The sequence below is a fragment of the Crinia signifera genome, chromosome 2 (genome assembly GCF_055691185.1).
Source record: "Crinia signifera chromosome 2, ASM5569118v1, whole genome shotgun sequence".
Lineage (NCBI taxonomy): Eukaryota > Metazoa > Chordata > Amphibia > Anura > Myobatrachidae > Crinia > Crinia signifera.
In genome coordinates, this window is record NC_139218.1 from 115,331,515 (window position 1) to 115,353,082 (window position 21,568).

Genomic DNA, 21,568 nt, shown 5'->3' on the forward strand with positions numbered 1-21,568 from the left:
GACAAATTCACTAGGCACTCAAAGGGTTAATTGACCATATACCAGAAGCCCTGATAACATCTGTAATAGGGAACAGGTAGCTCCTGCCTGGTATTACTCAGCCTGTGCTGAGCAAGCAATGCTGCTGGATTCTGGGATGATACGCATAGGTGACTGGTGACAAACTGCAACTTGCCTTCGTGCAACTTAGATTAATTTACGCTCTGCCAGCATCAATGTAACAAATAAATGGAAGACCACACATAATGCCATATTAGTTATGCTTGTATTTTAATGCTGTAGATCAATTTATCAGAAAGTGAAAACTTGGCAGTGTGCACAAGTTTAGCAAATCTTAGCACGGAATGATATAAGGTATACAAAGTCTCCTCTCAAATATAACTCCAGGTTGGTCCTGTTGTATCTCCCTTTTCTCAATCTCATTGTTGCTTTCTTCTTCCCTACACCAGAGAGAAAACGTTATTGTCAGCAAAGTACTAGTAAATCAAAATGTAATTTATACAGTATGGAATTCTGAGCAGCAGGTATGATAGAGACTAATTGGGTGATGTAAAACTTGTATTTGTAAGTTGTATTTGATCAATTAAAATGACAAACGATGTTTGAAGAAACTTGAATTGACAACAAAACAAATTGAGGACATTCACACTGTCATAAGAGAACAAGGGATACATTTACAAGTTCAATTTTAAATTCATCCAAATCAGTGGGTAGGATGTATTCATACCTCCCAACTGTCACGATTCCGTCGGGACAGTCCCGATTTTCGGGTCCTGTCCCGACGTCCCACCCGCGGCAGGCATTGTCCCGCTGCGGGGGGTGGCAGTTGGGAGACCCCCCAATCTAGTAGAATAGACGCTGTGCGCATGCGCACAGCGTCTATTCTCGTATGAAAATGAGGTTGCGGCTAATTAGCATAAGCCACACCCTCATTTGCATACGCCCCGCCCCCTTTTCGGGCGCTCGCGCGGCTTTGCCGCGCGAGTGTCCCTATTTCCTCCGGACAGAAGTTGGGAGGTATGTGTATTGAAGTACGAGTTCAGCAGCTTTGTTTACCATATGTGTTACTATTAGAGATGAGCTGGTCCGGATCCCCGAGATCCGACAGATCCGAATATCGGGGATCCGGGCCAGATCCGAGCCGGCTCGGGAGTTCCCGCCTGAATTCCGGACCAATAACGAGGCCGAACGTCATCATCGCGCTGTCGGATTCTCGCGGGAGCGGGATCTTATAAAAGACGCACGCACGCCCCGCCATCTTCACTCCAATCTTGGAGAGGGGAGAGGGTGGTTGGGAAGCTCCGTGTGCTCCGTGCTGTGCTCTGTGCCATATGCTCCGAACCTGACATGTGCCCTCACTGCCCTGTGCTGTGCTCCGTGCCATGTGCTCCGTGCTGTGCTCCGTGACCTGCCCTGTGCCCTTACTGCCCTGTGCTGTGCTCCGTGACCTGCCCTGTGCCCTCACTGCCCTGTGCTGTGCTCCGTGACCTGCCCTGTGCCCTCACTGCCCTGTGCTGTGCTCCGTGACCTGCCCTGTGCCCTCACTGCCCTGTGCTGTGCTCCGTGACCTGCCCTGTGCCCTCACTGCCCTGTGTTGTAGACTTGAGAGTCAGTGACTGTTTATAGGCCTGAGCCCTGTAGTGTGATTTAACTAACTAGGTGCTGCAGTGCTCACACGCAGGGGCTGCAGTGTCCACTGTCCAGGGGCTGTCCTGTGGCCCGTGCCCTGTTGTGATTTATTTAGCCCTAAGCCCTGTGTTGTGATTTATTTAGCCCTGAACCCTGTGTTTTTTGTGATTTAACTAACTAACTCAGTGCTGCAGTGCTCACACGCAGGGGCTGCAGTGCTGCTGAGTAGTACACTGTGTACAGGGGCTGCAGTAATACAAGGGGCTGTGTCCAGTGTGACGGCCTATATCTTATCCATTGTCCAGTGTCACGAGTCACTCACGACATATATCCTGTGTCCTGTCCTGTGTGACGACTGACGACATATCCTGTGTCCAGTGTGACGACATATATCCTGTGTCCAGTGTGACGACATATATCCAGTGGCCAGTGTGACGACAATATATCCTGTGTCCAGTGTCACAAGTCACAACATATATCCTGTGTCCAGTGTGACATGTAATGTGTGCCGGCATATATCCTGTGTCCAGCGTGACATATATCCATTGTCCAGTGTGACGACATATATCCAGTGTCCAGTGTGATGACATATATCCAGTGTCCAGTGTGACAACATATATCCTGTGTCCAGTGTGACGACATATATCCAGTGGCCAGTGTGACGACAATGTGTCCAGTGTCACAAGTCACAACATATATCCTGTGTCCAGTGTGACATGTAATGTGTGCCGGCATATATCCTGTGTCCAGCGTGACATATATCCATTGTCCAGTGTGACGACATATATCCTGTGTCCACTGTGACGACATATATCCAGTGTCCAGTGTAACGACATATATCCTGTGTCCAGTGTGACGACAATATATCCTGTGTCCAGTGTGACGACATATATCCTGTGTCCAGTGTGACGACATATATCCTGTGTCCAGTGTGACGACATATATCCTGTGTCCAGTGTGACGACATATATCCAGTGTCCAGTGTGACGACAAATATCCAGTGTCCAGTGTGACGACAAATATCCAGTGTCCAGTGTGACGACATATATCCAGTCTCCAGTGTGACGACATATATCCTGTGTCCAGTGTGACTACATATATCCTGTGTCCAGTGTGACGACATATATCCTGTGTCCAGTGTGACGACATATATACTGTGTCCAGTGAGACGACATATATCCAGTGTCCAGTGTGACGACATATATCCAGTGTCCAGTGTGACGACATTTATCCTGTGTCCAGTGTGATGACATATATCCTGTGTCCACTGTGACGACATATATCCAGTGTCCAGTGTGACGACATATATCCTGTGTCCAGTGTGACGACATATATCCAGTGGCCAGTGTGACGACAATATATCCTGTGTCCTGTGTCACAAGTCACAACATATATCCTGTGTCCAGTGTGACATGTAATGTGTGCCGGCATATATCCTGTGTCCAGCGTGACATATATCCATTGTCCAGTGTGACGACATATATCCTGTGTCCACTGTGACGACATATATCCAGTGTCCACTGTGACGACATATATCCTGTGTCCAGTGTGACGACATATATCCTGTGTCCAGTGTGACGACATATATCCTGTGTCCAGTGTAACGACATATATCCTGTGTCCAGTGTGACGACATATATCCTGTGTCCAGTGTGACGACATATATTCTGTGTCCAGTGTGACTACATATATCCTGTGTCCAGTGTGACGACATATATCCTGTGTCCAGTGTGACGACATATATCCTGTGTCCAGTGTGACGACATATATCCTGTGTCCAGTGTGACGACATATAGCCTGTGTCCAGTGTGACGACATATATCCTGTGTCCAGTGTGACGACATATATCCATTGTCCAGTGTGACGACATATATCCAGTGTCCGGTGTGACGACATATATCCAATGTCCAGTGTGACGACATATATCCAGTCTCCAGTGTGACGACATATATCCTGTGTCCAGTGTGACGACATATAGCCTGTGTCCAGTGTGACGACATATATCCTGTGTCCATTGTGACGACATATATACTGTGTCCAGTGTGACGACATATATCCTGTGTCCAGTATGACGACATATATCCTGTGTCCAGTGTGACGACATATATCCTGTGTCCAGTGTGACGACATATATCCAGTGGCCAGTGTGACGACAATATATCCTGTGTCCAGTGTCACAAGTCACAACATATATCCTGTGTCCAGTGTGACATGTAATGTGTGCCGGCATATATCCTGTGTCCAGCATGACATATATCCAGTCTCCAGTGTGACGACATATATCCTGTGTCCAGTGTGACGACATATATCCTGTGTCCAGTGTGACGACATATATCCTGTGTCCCATGTGACGACATATATCCTGTGTCCAGTGTGACGACATATATCCTGTGTCCAGTGTGACGACATATATCCTGTGTCCACTGTGACGACATATATCCTGTGTCCCGTGTGACGACATATATCCTGTGTCCCGTGTGACGACATATATCCTGTGTCCAGTGTGACGACATATATCCTGTGTCCAGTGTGACGACATATATCCTGTGTCCACTGTGACGACATATATCCATTGTCCAGTGTGACGACATATATCCTGTGTCCAGTGTGACGACATACAGTATATCCTGTGTCCAGTGTGACGACATATATCCAGTGTCCACTGTGACGACATATATCCTGTGTCCAGTGTGACGACATATATCCAGTGTAACGGGCTGTGTCCAGGGGCAGTGTCCAGTGACCAGGGGCAGTGTCCAGTGTCACAGGCTGTGTCCAGTGTAAAAAATCAGAAAAATAAATAAAAGTATTAAAAAAAAAACTAATTTTTGGAGGATGATGGGGGAGGAAATAGTGGGAGATCAGCAACCTGATAAAACTTCTGAAGCTGCTACCACCAGTAAGATTCATGATGGCAAGGCCGATGGTCAAAGGCCTAGAGGCCATGTAAAAGCAAAGCAGAAATCTCATTTTACAATGGTCCATAAAAAAAAAAATTAAGTCACGTGCGGAGAAAAATAAAATTGGCAATATGCCGTTCATCACACGCAGTGGGAAGGAAAGGCTACGGCCTTGGCCTTTGTTTCTGACTGATGGTACAGCGTCAGAAGAATGATGGTAGCCCTGCTGCTACTACAGGACAGGCCATCCTGTGGCTCTCCAGATGTTGTGAAACTGCAAATCCCAGCATCCCTTGCCACAATTTTAACACTCCCTTATAGCAAAACTGTGGTGAGGCATGATGGGATTTGTAGTTTGACAACATCTGGAGAGCCACAGGTTGGCCAGGCCTGTGCTACTACAAAAAAAAGAATGAAAGTTTTTAAGACAAAGGCGAGTTCACAAATGTCACAAATCCCAGAGGAGAGTCTAAGTGTGTCCGCGGATGCCATATGTGAGCCGGACCTTTCAAATACTGTTTGTGAAGAGGAGGTTCATTCCACCATTTGCATGCCCTCTGCAAGTGTGTGCAATAGCATCCCCAGTCAAGATTTTGACCTGGTTATTGAGGATGCTTCTGAGGAATTGGATGAGGATGTGGATTCTGTTGGTGATGCTGGCACACAGAGGAATGCGGATGATGACGATGTTAAGGATGATGTTGTTTGTTTTAAGGCACCGACGGAGACAGTTGTTGTCCGGGGTGTGGAATAGCCCATTGTCATGCCAGGGCAAAATCCACCTCGTATGTATGGAATTATTTCTACCCAAATCCGGACAACAACTGTCAAGATATGTGTAGCGTTTGCAAAGCTATTGTAAGTAGAGGACGTGCAGCACCTTGGGACCTCCTCACTGTTACGTCATTTGCAGCGCATCCATCAGAAGTTTTTGTCAAAAGAAACTGTGAACAAACATGTAGCAGCCCGCCCAGCGTCACCGTCCTGCTCCCCTTTCTCTGTTAAATCCAAGGTCCTGCAATCTCCTCAAACAACTGCATCATCCCCATCCTCAGAGATTATGGGATTGGGAAGTAGTCCTGCACCCAATGTCATGATCCTGACTGAATCCTCTCCTATCCTGGATTCCTCAGAAGCATCCTTAACAGCTACACCTGTTGCTTCTGCTGCTGCTTCCAGGAAGGGGACCAGGAATGCTAGTCCTGATCACTTAGCCAAGCAACTGACTGTAAATCAATCCTTTGAAAGGGGGATGAAGTATGCCAGCAGTCACCCCGTTGCACAGCGTATTACTGACGCCATAACAACTATGTTGGTAATAGACGTGCATCCAGTATCCGCAAATAATTATGTGGGTTTTACCCAGTTGCTAGAGATCCTGTGTCCCCGTTACCAAATTCCATCTAGGTTTCACTTCTCCAGGAAGGCAATACCCAGACTGTACACGGACATTAAAAGCGTTGTTACTGTCCTTAAAAATGCCTCTGTACCCACTGTCCACTTAACCACGGATATGTGGACAAGCGGAACAGGGCAAACAAAAGACTACATGTCTGTGACTGCTCACTGGGTGGATGTATTGCCTTCAGCAGCAGCACCAACAGTAGCAGCAGCAGCAACATCATCTCCCATTGCTATTCAGAGGCAGGCTACACTGTGTATCACCGGTTTCAGTAAAAGACACACAGCGGAAAACCTCCTAGAAAAACTACGGGAAGTCATTGCGCAATGGCTTACCCCACTTGGACTCTCCTCGGGATTTGTGGTATCCGACAATGCCACCAATATTGTGAGTGCATTACATGTGGGCGAATTCCAACATGTCCCATGTTTTGCTCACACAGTAAATTTGGTGGTGCACCATTTCTTGAAAAAGGACAGGGGTGTTCAAGAGATGTTGTCAGTTGTTCGTAAAATTTGTGGACATTTTTGCCATTCTGCAAGTGCGTGCAGGACATTGCAAGACTTGCAAGAAAAGCTAAATTTGCCCTGCCATCAGCTGAAGCAAGAGGTGGTCACGAGGTGGAATTCCACCCTCTATATGCTTCAGCGGATGGAGGAGCAGCAAAAGGCCATCCAAACCTACACCTCGACCTATGACATAGGGAGAGGAACGGGAATGCACCTGAGTCAAGCTCAGTGGAGAATAATTTCCGTGGTGTGCAAGATCCTGCAGCCCTTTGAGGCTGCTACACGCAAAGTTAGTTCTGACACTGCCAGCTTGAGCCAGGTCATTCCCTTGATAGGCCTTTTGCAAAACCAGTTGGCGAAATTGAAGGAGGAGTTGAAGCAGAGTGAATCTGCTAAATATGTAGGACTAGTGGATCACGCAATTAGTTCACTTAGCAAGGATCCAAGGGTCGTCAATCTCTTACAATTAGATCATTATATTTTGGCGACAATACTGGATCCTAGGTTTAAGTCTTACATTGTGTATTTGTTACCAATGGGAACAAATCTGCAGAGGTGCAAAGACCTCTTGCTCCAAAATTTGTCAGCTGAAGCGGAAAGTGGCAGGCACACAACTTCTCCTTCAATTTCTACCACTGGGGTTGCGAGGAAAAAGCTAAATTTTCCTAAGAGACCCACTGCTATTCAGTCCGGAAATATATTTGACATCTGGTCCGGACTGAAGGAGCTTCCTAGCATAATGGACATGTCGACTGCTACTGACTATGATGCTATCACAATTGATAGAATGGTGGATGACTACTTTGCCGATAGCATTGATATAGGTATGTCAGATTGTCCATTCCATTATTGGCAAGAAAAAAAGGCAATGTGGCGTCCTTTGCACAAACTGGCTTTGCTTTACTTAAGTTGTCCACCCTCCAGTGTATATTCTGAGAGAGTCTTCAGCGCAGCTGGGAACCTTGTAAGCGATCGGCGTAGGACAGAGGTTCCCAAACTTTTTTATATCACGGCACCCTAAAGTATCAGAATATTTTTCAGGGCACCCCTAGGCCAAAGTTTGTTACCAAGAATAAAAAAAATTAAAAATTAACAGAAATAAGTTGTGCTTTTATGTCCAGTTATGTGGTGAGGAACACAGTTCGCTTCTGTTTCCCCACATATTTTATAACTGGAAGCCCCAAGCACTGATTTTGCCTGTTTCATTGGCCATAAATAATTTGAATTGGTTCTGGACCACCAACCTGAGGCACCCCTGCAAGTGCTCCGAGGCACCCCGGGGAGCCTAGGCACACAGTATGGGAACCACTGGCGTAGGAGGTTACTTCCACAAAACGTGGAGAAGATGATGTTCATAAAAATGAATTTCAAATTCCACGAACTTGACCTCCTTCACCAGCACTTACGTCCTCCTAATACACACAGTCCTCCTGTATTGGTTGATTCCAGCGACGACGAATTAATTGTGTGTGAAGAAGAGGATGAGGCTGAGGAATCTGATGCTGAGGATGACATCTTGTAAAGCCAGTTTGTGCAATGCCCATTGCCATTTATTTTTTGTGGGGGCCCAAACAAACCAATCATTTCAGCCACAGTTGACAGTCCCTGCCGCTGAAGTCCCTGTCGCTGAAATGATTGGTTTGTTAAACTGTGCATATATCCATTGTCCAGTGTGACGACATATATCCTGTGTCCACTGTGACGACATATATCCAGTGTCCAGTGTAACGACATATATCCTGTGTCCAGTGTGACGACAATATATCCTGTGTCCAGTGTGACGACATATATCCTGTGTCCAGTGTGACGACATATATCCTTTGTCCAGTGTGACGACATATATCCTGTGTCCAGTGTGACGACATATATCCATTGTCCAGTGTGACGATATATATCCAGTGTCCAGTGTGACGACAAATATCCAGTGTCCAGTGTGACGACATATATCCAGTCTCCAGTGTGACGACATATATCCTGTGTCCAGTGTGACTACATATATCCTGTGTCCAGTGTGACGACATATATCCTGTGTCCAGTGTGACGACATATATACTGTGTCCAGTGAGACGACATATATCCAGTGTCCAGTGTGACGACATATATCCAGTGTCCAGTGTGACGACATTTATCCTGTGTCCAGTGTGATGACATATATCCTGTGTCCACTGTGACGACATGTATCCAGTGTCCAGTGTGACGACATATATCCTGTGTCCAGTGTGACGACATATATCCAGTGGCCAGTGTGACGACAATATATCCTGTGTCCTGTGTCACAAGTCACAACATATATCCTGTGTCCAGTGTGACATGTAATGTGTGCCGGCATATATCCTGTGTCCAGCGTGACATATATCCATTGTCCAGTGTGACGACATATATCCTGTGTCCACTGTGACGACATATATCCAGTGTCCACTGTGACGACATATATCCTGTGTCCAGTGTGACGACATATATCCTGTGTCCAGTGTAACGACATATATCCTGTGTCCAGTGTGACGACATATATCCTGTGTCCAGTGTGACGACATATATTCTGTGTCCAGTGTGACTACATATATCCTGTGTCCAGTGTGACGACATATATCCTGTGTCCAGTGTGACGACATATATCCTGTGTCCAGTGTGACGACATATATCCTGTGTCCAGTGTGATGACATATAGCCTGAGTCCAGTGTGACGACATATATCCTGTGTCCAGTGTGACGACATATATCCATTGTCCAGTGTGACGACATATATCCAGTGTCCGGTGTGACGACATATATCCAATGTCCAGTGTGACGACATATATCCAGTCTCCAGTGTGACGACATATATCCTGTGTCCAGTGTGACGACATATAGCCTGTGTCCAGTGTGACGACATATATCCTGTGTCCATTGTGACGACATATATCCTGTGTCCAGTGTGACGACATATATCCTGTGTCCAGTATGACGACATATATCCTGTGTCCAGTGTGACGACATATATCCTGTGTCCAGTGTGACGACATATATCCAGTGGCCAGTGTGACGACAATATATCCTGTGTCCAGTGTCACAAGTCACAACATATATCCTGTGTCCAGTGTGACATGTAATGTGTGCCGGCATATATCCTGTGTCCAGCATGACATATATCCAGTCTCCAGTGTGACGACATATATCCTGTGTCCAGTGTGACGACATATATCCTGTGTCCAGTGTGACGACATATATCCTGTGTCCCGTGTGACGACATATATCCTGTGTCCAGTGTGACGACATATATCCTGTGTCCAGTGTGACGACATATATCCTGTGTCCACTGTGACGACATATATCCTGTGTCCCGTGTGACGACATATATCCTGTGTCCCGTGTGATGACATATATCCTGTGTCCAGTGTGACGACATATATCCTGTGTCCAGTGTGACGACATATATCCTGTGTCCACTGTGACGACATATATCCATTGTCCAGTGTGACGACATATATCCTGTGTCCAGTGTGACGACATACAGTATATCCTGTGTCCAGTGTGACGACATATATCCTGTGTCCCGTGTGACGACATATATCCTGTGTCCAGTGTGACGACATATATCCATTGTCCAGTGTGACGACATATATCCAGTGTCCGGTGTGACGACATATATCCATTGTCCCGTGTGACGACATATATCCTGTGTCCCGTGTGACGACATATATCCTGTGTCCAGTGTGACGACATATATCCTGTGTCCAGTGTGACGACATATATCCTGTGTCCACTGTGACGACATATATCCATTGTCCAGTGTGACGACATATATCCTGTGTCCAGTGTGACGACATACAGTATATCCTGTGTCCAGTGTGACGACATATATCCAGTGTCCACTGTGACGACATATATCCTGTGTCCAGTGTGACGACATATATCCAGTGTAACGGGCTGTGTCCAGGGGCAGTGTCCAGTGACCAGGGGCAGTGTCCAGTGTCACAGGCTGTGTCCAGTGTAAAAAATCAGAAAAATAAATAAAAGTATTAAAAAAAAAACTAATTTTTGGAGGATGATGGGGGAGGAAATAGTGGGAGATCAGCAACCTGATAAAACTTCTGAAGCTGCTACCACCAGTAAGATTCATGATGGCAAGGCCGATGGTCAAAGGCCTAGAGGCCATGTAAAAGCAAAGCAGAAATCTCATTTTACAATGGTCCATAAAAAAAAAAATTAAGTCACGTGCGGAGAAAAATAAAATTGGCAATATGCCGTTCATCACACGCAGTGGGAAGGAAAGGCTACGGCCTTGGCCTTTGTTTCTGACTGATGGTACAGCGTCAGAAGAATGATGGTAGCCCTGCTGCTACTACAGGACAGGCCATCCTGTGGCTCTCCAGATGTTGTGAAACTGCAAATCCCAGCATCCCTTGCCACAATTTTAACACTCCCTTATAGCAAAACTGTGGTGAGGCATGATGGGATTTGTAGTTTGACAACATCTGGAGAGCCACAGGTTGGCCAGGCCTGTGCTACTACAAAAAAAAGAATGAAAGTTTTTAAGACAAAGGCGAGTTCACAAATGTCACAAATCCCAGAGGAGAGTCTAAGTGTGTCCGCGGATGCCATATGTGAGCCGGACCTTTCAAATACTGTTTGTGAAGAGGAGGTTCATTCCACCATTTGCATGCCCTCTGCAAGTGTGTGCAATAGCATCCCCAGTCAAGATTTTGACCTGGTTATTGAGGATGCTTCTGAGGAATTGGATGAGGATGTGGATTCTGTTGGTGATGCTGGCACACAGAGGAATGCGGATGATGACGATGTTAAGGATGATGTTGTTTGTTTTAAGGCACCGACGGAGACAGTTGTTGTCCGGGGTGTGGAATAGCCCATTGTCATGCCAGGGCAAAATCCACCTCGTATGTATGGAATTATTTCTACCCAAATCCGGACAACAACTGTCAAGATATGTGTAGCGTTTGCAAAGCTATTGTAAGTAGAGGACGTGCAGCACCTTGGGACCTCCTCACTGTTACGTCATTTGCAGCGCATCCATCAGAAGTTTTTGTCAAAAGAAACTGTGAACAAACATGTAGCAGCCCGCCCAGCGTCACCGTCCTGCTCCCCTTTCTCTGTTAAATCCAAGGTCCTGCAATCTCCTCAAACAACTGCATCATCCCCATCCTCAGAGATTATGGGATTGGGAAGTAGTCCTGCACCCAATGTCATGATCCTGACTGAATCCTCTCCTATCCTGGATTCCTCAGAAGCATCCTTAACAGCTACACCTGTTGCTTCTGCTGCTGCTTCCAGGAAGGGGACCAGGAATGCTAGTCCTGATCACTTAGCCAAGCAACTGACTGTAAATCAATCCTTTGAAAGGGGGATGAAGTATGCCAGCAGTCACCCCGTTGCACAGCGTATTACTGACGCCATAACAACTATGTTGGTAATAGACGTGCATCCAGTATCCGCAAATAATTATGTGGGTTTTACCCAGTTGCTAGAGATCCTGTGTCCCCGTTACCAAATTCCATCTAGGTTAACTTCTCCAGGAAGGCAATACCCAGACTGTACACGGACATTAAAAGCGTTGTTACTGTCCTTAAAAATGCCTCTGTACCCACTGTCCACTTAACCACGGATATGTGGACAAGCGGAACAGGGCAAACAAAAGAATACATGTCTGTGACTGCTCACTGGGTGGATGTATTGCCTTCAGCAGCAGCACCAACAGTAGCAGCAGCAGCAACATCATCTCCCATTGCTATTCAGAGGCAGGCTACACTGTGTATCACCGGTTTCAGTAAAAGGCACACAGCGGAAAACCTCCTAGAAAAACTACGGGAAGTCATTGCGCAATGGCTTACCCCACTTGGACTCTCCTCGGGATTTGTGGTATCCGACAATGCCACCAATATTGTGAGTGCATTACATGTGGGCGAATTCCAACATGTCCCATGTTTTGCTCACACAGTAAATTTGGTGGTGCACCATTTCTTGAAAAAGGACAGGGGTGTTCAAGAGATGTTGTCAGTTGTTCGTAAAATTTGTGGACATTTTTGCCATTCTGCAAGTGCGTGCAGGACATTGCAAGACTTGCAAGAAAAGCTAAATTTGCCCTGCCATCAGCTGAAGCAAGAGGTGGTCACGAGGTGGAATTCCACCCTCTATATGCTTCAGCGGATGGAGGAGCAGCAAAAGGCCATCCAAACCTACACCTCGACCTATGACATAGGGAGAGGAACGGGAATGCACCTGAGTCAAGCTCAGTGGAGAATAATTTCCGTGGTGTGCAAGATCCTGCAGCCCTTTGAGGCTGCTACACGCAAAGTTAGTTCTGACACTGCCAGCTTGAGCCAGGTCATTCCCTTGATAGGCCTTTTGCAAAACCAGTTGGCGAAATTGAAGGAGGAGTTGAAGCAGAGTGAATCTGCTAAATATGTAGGACTAGTGGATCACGCAATTAGTTCACTTAGCAAGGATCCAAGGGTCGTCAATCTCTTACAATTAGATCATTATATTTTGGCGACAATACTGGATCCTAGGTTTAAGTCTTACATTGTGTATTTGTTACCAATGGGAACAAATCTGCAGAGGTGCAAAGACCTCTTGCTCCAAAATTTGTCAGCTGAAGCGGAAAGTGGCAGGCACACAACTTCTCCTTCAATTTCTACCACTGGGGTTGCGAGGAAAAAGCTACATTTTCCTAAGAGACCCACTGCTATTCAGTCCGGAAATATATTTGACATCTGGTCCGGACTGAAGGAGCTTCCTAGCATAATGGACATGTCGACTGCTACTGACTATGATGCTATCACAATTGATAGAATGGTGGATGACTACTTTGCCGATAGCATTGATATAGGTATGTCAGATTGTCCATTCCATTATTGGCAAGAAAAAAAGGCAATGTGGCGTCCTTTGCACAAACTGGCTTTGCTTTACTTAAGTTGTCCACCCTCCAGTGTATATTCTGAGAGAGTCTTCAGCGCAGCTGGGAACCTTGTAAGCGATCGGCGTAGGACAGAGGTTCCCAAACTTTTTTATATCACGGCACCCTAAAGTATCAGAATATTTTTCAGGGCACCCCTAGGCCAAATTTTGTTACCAAGAATAAAAAAAATTAAAAATTAACAGAAATAAGTTGTGCTTTTATGTCCAGTTATGTGGTGAGGAACACAGTTCGCTTCTGTTTCCCCACATATTTTATAACTGGAAGCCCCAAGCACTGATTTTGCCTGTTTCATTGGCCATAAATAATTTGAATTGGTTCTGGACCACCAACCTGAGGCACCCCTGCAAGTGCTCCGAGGCACCCCGGGGAGCCTAGGCACACAGTATGGGAACCACTGGCGTAGGAGGTTACTTCCACAAAACGTGGAGAAGATGATGTTCATAAAAATGAATTTCAAATTCCACGAACTTGACCTCCTTCACCAGCACTTACGTCCTCCTAATACACACAGTCCTCCTGTATTGGTTGATTCCAGCGACGACGAATTAATTGTGTGTGAAGAAGAGGATGAGGCTGAGGAATCTGATGCTGAGGATGACATCTTGTAAAGCCAGTTTGTGCAATGCCCATTGCCATTTATTTTTTGTGGGGGCCCAAACAAACCAATCATTTCAGCCACAGTTGACAGTCCCTGCCGCTGAAGTCCCTGTCGCTGAAATGATTGGTTTGTTAAACTGTGCATATATCCATTGTCCAGTGTGACGACATATATCCTGTGTCCACTGTGACGACATATATCCAGTGTCCAGTGTAACGACATATATCCTGTGTCCAGTGTGACGACAATATATCCTGTGTCCAGTGTGACGACATATATCCTGTGTCCAGTGTGACGACATATATCCTTTGTCCAGTGTGACGACATATATCCTGTGTCCAGTGTGACGACATATATCCATTGTCCAGTGTGACGATATATATCCAGTGTCCAGTGTGACGACAAATATCCAGTGTCCAGTGTGACGACATATATCCAGTCTCCAGTGTGACGACATATATCCTGTGTCCAGTGTGACTACATATATCCTGTGTCCAGTGTGACGACATATATCCTGTGTCCAGTGTGACGACATATATACTGTGTCCAGTGAGACGACATATATCCAGTGTCCAGTGTGACGACATATATCCAGTGTCCAGTGTGACGACATTTATCCTGTGTCCAGTGTGATGACATATATCCTGTGTCCACTGTGACGACATATATCCAGTGTCCAGTGTGACGACATATATCCTGTGTCCAGTGTGACGACATATATCCAGTGGCCAGTGTGACGACAATATATCCTGTGTCCTGTGTCACAAGTCACAACATATATCCTGTGTCCAGTGTGACATGTAATGTGTGCCGGCATATATCCTGTGTCCAGCGTGACATATATCCATTGTCCAGTGTGACGACATATATCCTGTGTCCACTGTGACGACATATATCCAGTGTCCACTGTGACGACATATATCCTGTGTCCAGTGTGACGACATATATCCTGTGTCCAGTGTAACGACATATATCCTGTGTCCAGTGTGACGACATATATCCTGTGTCCAGTGTGACGACATATATTCTGTGTCCAGTGTGACTACATATATCCTGTGTCCAGTGTGACGACATATATCCTGTGTCCAGTGTGACGACATATATCCTGTGTCCAGTGTGACGACATATATCCTGTGTCCAGTGTGACGACATATAGCCTGTGTCCAGTGTGACGACATATATCCTGTGTCCAGTGTGACGACATATATCCATTGTCCAGTGTGACGACATATATCCAGTGTCCGGTGTGACGACATATATCCAATGTCCAGTGTGACGACATATATCCAGTCTCCAGTGTGACGACATATATCCTGTGTCCAGTGTGACGACATATAGCCTGTGTCCAGTGTGACGACATATATCCTGTGTCCATTGTGACGACATATATCCTGTGTCCAGTGTGACGACATATATCCTGTGTCCAGTATGACGACATATATCCTGTGTCCAGTGTGACGACATATATCCTGTGTCCAGTGTGACGACATATATCCAGTGGCCAGTGTGACGACAATATATCCTGTGTCCAGTGTCACAAGTCACAACATATATCCTGTGTCCAGTGTGACATGTAATGTGTGCCGGCATATATCCTGTGTCCAGCATGACATATATCCAGTCTCCAGTGTGACGACATATATCCTGTGTCCAGTGTGACGACATATATCCTGTGTCCAGTGTGACGACATATATCCTGTGTCCCGTGTGACGACATATATCCTGTGTCCAGTGTGACGACATATATCCTGTGTCCAGTGTGACGACATATATCCTGTGTCCACTGTGACGACATATATCCTGTGTCCCGTGTGACGACATATATCCTGTGTCCCGTGTGACGACATATATCCTGTGTCCAGTGTGACGACATATATCCTGTGTCCAGTGTGACGACATATATTCTGTGTCCACTGTGACGACATATATCCATTGTCCAGTGTGACGACATATATCCTGTGTCCAGTGTGACGACATACAGTATATCCTGTGTCCAGTGTGACGACATATATCCAGTGTCCACTGTGACGACATATATCCTGTGTCCAGTGTGACGACATATATCCAGTGTAACGGGCTGTGTCCAGGGGCAGTGTCCAGTGACCAGGGGCAGTGTCCAGTGTCACAGGCTGTGTCCAGTGTAAAAAATCAGAAAAATAAATAAAAGTATTAAAAAAAAAACTAATTTTTGGAGGATGATGGGGGAGGAAATAGTGGGAGATCAGCAACCTGATAAAACTTCTGAAGCTGCTACCACCAGTAAGATTCATGATGGCAAGGCCGATGGTCAAAGGCCTAGAGGCCATGTAAAAGCAAAGCAGAAATCTCATTTTACAATGGTCCATAAAAAAAAAAATTAAGTCACGTGCGGAGAAAAATAAAATTGGCAATATGCCGTTCATCACACGCAGTGGGAAGGAAAGGCTACGGCCTTGGCCTTTGTTTCTGACTGATGGTACAGCGTCAGAAGAATGATGGTAGCCCTGCTGCTACTACAGGACAGGCCATCCTGTGGCTCTCCAGATGTTGTGAAACTGCAAATCCCAGCATCCCTTGCCACAATTTTAACACTCCCTTATAGCAAAACTGTGGTGAGGCATGATGGGATTTGTAGTTTGACAACATCTGGAGAGCCACAGGTTGGCCAGGCCTGTGCTACTACAAAAAAAAGAATGAAAGTTTTTAAGACAAAGGCGAGTTCACAAATGTCACAAATCCCAGAGGAGAGTCTAAGTGTGTCCGCGGATGCCATATGTGAGCCGGACCTTTCAAATACTGTTTGTGAAGAGGAGGTTCATTCCACCATTTGCATGCCCTCTGCAAGTGTGTGCAATAGCATCCCCAGTCAAGATTTTGACCTGGTTATTGAGGATGCTTCTGAGGAATTGGATGAGGATGTGGATTCTGTTGGTGATGCTGGCACACAGAGGAATGCGGATGATGACGATGTTAAGGATGATGTTGTTTGTTTTAAGGCACCGACGGAGACAGTTGTTGTCCGGGGTGTGGAATAGCCCATTGTCATGCCAGGGCAAAATCCACCTCGTATGTATGGAATTATTTCTACCCAAATCCGGACAACAACTGTCAAGATATGTGTAGCGTTTGCAAAGCTATTGTAAGTAGAGGACGTGCAGCACCTTGGGACCTCCTCACTGTTACGTCATTTGCAGCGCATCCATCAGAAGTTTTTGTCAAAAGAAACTGTGAACAAACATGTAGCAGCCCGCCCAGCGTCACCGTCCTGCTCCCCTTTCTCTGTTAAATCCAAGGTCCTGCAATCTCCTCAAACAACTGCATCATCCCTATCCTCAGAGATTATGGGATTGGGAAGTAGTCCTGCACCCAATGTCATGATCCTGACTGAATCCTCTCCTATCCTGGATTCCTCAGAAGCATCCTTAACAGCTACACCTGTTGCTTCTGCTGCTGCTTCCAGGAAGGGGACCAGGAATGCTAGTCCTGATCACTTAGCCAAGCAACTGACTGTAAATCAATCCTTTGAAAGGGGGATGAAGTATGCCAGCAGTCACCCCGTTGCACAGCGTATTACTGACGCCATAACAACTATGTTGGTAATAGACGTGCATCCAGTATCCGCAAATAATTATGTGGGTTTTACCCAGTTGCTAGAGATCCTGTGTCCCCGTTACCAAATTCCATCTAGGTTTCACTTCTCCAGGAAGGCAATACCCAGACTGTACACGGACATTAAAAGCGTTGTTACTGTCCTTAAAAATGCCTCTGTACCCACTGTCCACTTAACCACGGATATGTGGACAAGCGGAACAGGGCAAACAAAAGACTACATGTCTGTGACTGCTCACTGGGTGGATGTATTGCCTTCAGCAGCAGCACCAACAGTAGCAGCAGCAGCAACATCATCTCCCATTGCTATTCAGAGGTAGGCTACACTGTGTATCACCGGTTTCAGTAAAAGGCACACAGCGGAAAACCTCCTAGAAAAACTACGGGAAGTCATTGCGCAATGGCTTACCCCACTTGGACTCTCCTCGGGATTTGTGGTATCCGACAATGCCACCAATATTGTGAGTGCATTACATGTGGGCGAATTCCAACATGTCCCATGTTTTGCTCACACAGTAAATTTGGTGGTGCACCATTTCTTGAAAAAGGACAGGGGTGTTCAAGAGATGTTGTCAGTTGTTCGTAAAATTTGTGGACATTTTTGCCATTCTGCAAGTGCGTGCAGGACATTGCAAGACTTGCAAGAAAAGCTAAATTTGCCCTGCCATCAGCTGAAGCAAGAGGTGGTCACGAGGTGGAATTCCACCCTCTATATGCTTCAGCGGATGGAGGAGCAGCAAAAGGCCATCCAAACCTACACCTCGACCTATGACATAGGGAGAGGAACGGGAATGCACCTGAGTCAAGCTCAGTGGAGAATAATTTCCGTGGTGTGCAAGATCCTGCAGCCCTTTGAGGCTGCTACACGCAAAGTTAGTTCTGACACTGCCAGCTTGAGCCAGGTCATTCCCTTGATAGGCCTTTTGCAAAACCAGTTGGCGAAATTGAAGGAGGAGTTGAAGCAGAGTGAATCTGCTAAATATGTAGGACTAGTGGATCACGCAATTAGTTCACTTAGCAAGGATCCAAGGGTCGTCAATCTCTTACAATTAGATCATTATATTTTGGCGACAATACTGGATCCTAGGTTTAAGTCTTACATTGTGTATTTGTTACCAATGGGAACAAATCTGCAGAGGTGCAAAGACCTCTTGCTCCAAAATTTGTCAGCTGAAGCGGAAAGTGGCAGGCACACAACTTCTCCTTCAATTTCTACCACTGGGGTTGCGAGGAAAAAGCTAAATTTTCCTAAGAGACCCACTGCTATTCAGTCCGGAAATATATTTGACATCTGGTCCGGACTGAAGGAGCTTCCTAGCATAATGGACATGTCGACTGCTACTGACTATGATGCTATCACAATTGATAGAATGGTGGATGACTACTTTGCCGATAGCATTGATATAGGTATGTCAGATTGTCCATTCCATTATTGGCAAGAAAAAAAGGCAATGTGGCGTCCTTTGCACAAACTGGCTTTGCTTTACTTAAGTTGTCCACCCTCCAGTGTATATTCTGAGAGAGTCTTCAGCGCAGCTGGGAACCTTGTAAGCGATCGGCGTAGGACAGAGGTTCCCAAACTTTTTTATATCACGGCACCCTAAAGTATCAGAATATTTTTCAGGGCACCCCTAGGCCAAATTTTGTTACCAAGAATAAAAAAAAATTAAAAATTAACAGAAATAAGTTGTGCTTTTATGTCCAGTTATGTGGTGAGGAACACAGTTCGCTTCTGTTTCCCCACATATTTTATAACTGGAAGCCCCAAGCACTGATTTTGCCTGTTTCATTGGCCATAAATAATTTGAATTGGTTCTGGACCACCAACCTGAGGCACCCCTGCAAGTGCTCCGAGGCACCCCGGGGAGCCTAGGCACACAGTATGGGAACCACTGGCGTAGGAGGTTACTTCCACAAAACGTGGAGAAGATGATGTTCATAAAAATGAATTTCAAATTCCACGAACTTGACCTCCTTCACCAGCACTTACGTCCTCCTAATACACACAGTCCTCCTGTATTGGTTGATTCCAGCGACGACGAATTAATTGTGTGTGAAGAAGAGGATGAGGCTGAGGAATCTGATGCTGAGGATGACATCTTGTAAAGCCAGTTTGTGCAATGCCCATTGCCATTTATTTTTTGTGGGGGCCCAAACAAACCAATCATTTCAGCCACAGTTGACAGTCCCTGCCGCTGAAGTCCCTGTCGCTGAAATGATTGGTTTGTTAAACTGTGCATATATCCATTGTCCAGTGTGACGACATATATCCTGTGTCCACTGTGACGACATATATCCAGTGTCCAGTGTAACGACATATATCCTGTGTCCAGTGTGACGACAATATATCCTGTGTCCAGTGTGACGACATATATCCTGTGTCCAGTGTGACGACATATATCCTTTGTCCAGTGTGACGACATATATCCTGTGTCCAGTGTGACGACATATATCCATTGTCCAGTGTGACGATATATATCCAGTGTCCAGTGTGACGACAAATATCCAGTGTCCAGTGTGACGACATATATCCAGTCTCCAGTGTGACGACATATATCCTGTGTCCAGTGTGACTACATATATCCTGTGTCCAGTGTGACGACATATATCCTGTGTCCAGTGTGACGACATATATACTGTGTCCAGTGAGACGACATATATCCAGTGTCCAGTGTGACGACATATATCCAGTGTCCAGTGTGACGACATTTATCCTGTGTCCAGTGTGATGACATATATCCTGTGTCCACTGTGACGACATATATCCAGTGTCCAGTGTGACGACATATATCCTGTGTCCAGTGTGACGACATATATCCAGTGGCCAGTGTGACGACAATATATCCTGTGTCCTGTGTCACAAGTCACAACATATATCCTGTGTCCAGTGTGACATGTAATGTGTGCCGGCATATATCCTGTGTCCAGCGTGACATATATCCATTGTCCAGTGTGACGACATATATCCTGTGTCCACTGTGACGACATATATCCAGTGTCCACTGTGACGACATATATCCTGTGTCCAGTGTGACGACATATATCCTGTGTCCAGTGTAACGACATATATCCTGTGTCCAGTGTGACGACATATATCCTGTGTCCAGTGTGACGACATATATTCTGTGTCCAGTGTGACTACATATATCCTGTGTCCAGTGTGACGACATATATCCTGTGTCCAGTGTGACGACATATATCCTGTGTCCAGTGTGACGACATATATCCTGTGTCCAGTGTGACGACATATAGCCTGTGTCCAGTGTGACGACATATATCCATTGTCCAGTGTGACGACATATATCCATTGTCCAGTGTGACGACATATATCCAGTGTCCGGTGTGACGACATATATCCAATGTCCAGTGTGACGACATATATCCAGTCTCCAGTGTGACGACATATATCCTGTGTCCAGTGTGACGACATATAGCCTGTGTCCAGTGTGACGACATATATCCTGTGTCCATTGTGACGACATATATCCTGTGTCCAGTGTGACGACATATATCCTGTGTCCAGTATGACGACATATATCCTGTGTCCAGTGTGACGACATATATCCTGTGTCCAGTGTGACGACATATATCCAGTGGCCAGTGTGACGACAATATATCCTGTGTCCAGTGTCACAAGTCACAACATATATCCTGTGTCCAGTGTGACATGTAATGTGTGCCGGCATATATCCTGTGTCCAGCATGACATATATCCAGTCTCCAGTGTGACGACATATATCCTGTGTCCAGTGTGACGACATATATCCTGTGTCCAGTGTGACGACATATATCCTGTGTCCAGTGTGACGACATATATCCTGTGTCCCGTGTGACGACATATATCCTGTGTCCAGTGTGACGACATATATCCTGTGTCCAGTGTGACGACATATATCCTGTGTCCACTGTGACGACATATATCCTGTGTCCCGTGTGACGACATATATCCTGTGTCCCGTGTGACGACATATATCCTGTGTCCAGTGTGACGACATATATCCTGTGTCCAGTGTGACGACATATATTCTG

At 45.9% G+C, this 21,568-nt stretch overlaps 1 long non-coding RNA gene across 1 annotated transcript in view; it reads right to left on the minus strand.

The window, feature by feature from the left end:
- Nucleotides 1-301: 301 nt before the first annotated feature.
- The window catches only part of LOC146058835 (uncharacterized), a 120,513-nt gene continuing 99,246 nt past the window's right edge, over nt 302-21,568 (minus strand). Inside the window, exon 3 of the long non-coding RNA XR_014469989.1 lies at nt 302-440. This is a non-coding gene — a long non-coding RNA (uncharacterized LOC146058835). The remainder of the gene's footprint in view (nt 441-21,568) is intronic.